Source organism: Ovis canadensis, chromosome 3 (assembly GCF_042477335.2).
Source record: "Ovis canadensis isolate MfBH-ARS-UI-01 breed Bighorn chromosome 3, ARS-UI_OviCan_v2, whole genome shotgun sequence".
NCBI classification, from domain to species: Eukaryota; Metazoa; Chordata; class Mammalia; order Artiodactyla; family Bovidae; genus Ovis; species Ovis canadensis.
The window spans coordinates 99,671,298-99,671,706 of record NC_091247.1 but is presented as its reverse complement, the minus strand read 5'-3'; positions in this window follow the sequence as shown (position 1 = coordinate 99,671,706).

The following is a 409-nucleotide window of genomic DNA, read 5'->3' as shown; positions in this document are numbered from 1 at the left end:
GGGGACCCGGGCGCCACCACGGGGAGCAGGGGCCGAGGGCTGGGTGACAGAGGGAATGTCGCTGAGCCCCCAAGGGAGGACTGGGCAGCCTGGAAGAAGGGACCCGCCCCGAGGCCCCCATGGCGCCTCCCGGGGCGTGGAGGCTCCCACTGATGCCGGATTCTGGAGATGCCCGCTCAGAGCGAGAACGGGGCCGGGGAGGGAGCAGTCTTGGGTGACACGTCCGTCCGGGTACACGGGGGTGCCAGAGTTGGAGGGCTCCGGGTGAAGAAGGGAAGGTGGGTGGCCCGGCTGGGATCTCTGAGATTCAAAGGTCTCACTACCCAGGCTCTGTGCCAGAGGAGCGCGCGCCGTGCCCGCTGCACCCCTTCCCATGCCATCCTCTTTCTTTCTCGCAGCTGATAGGGGA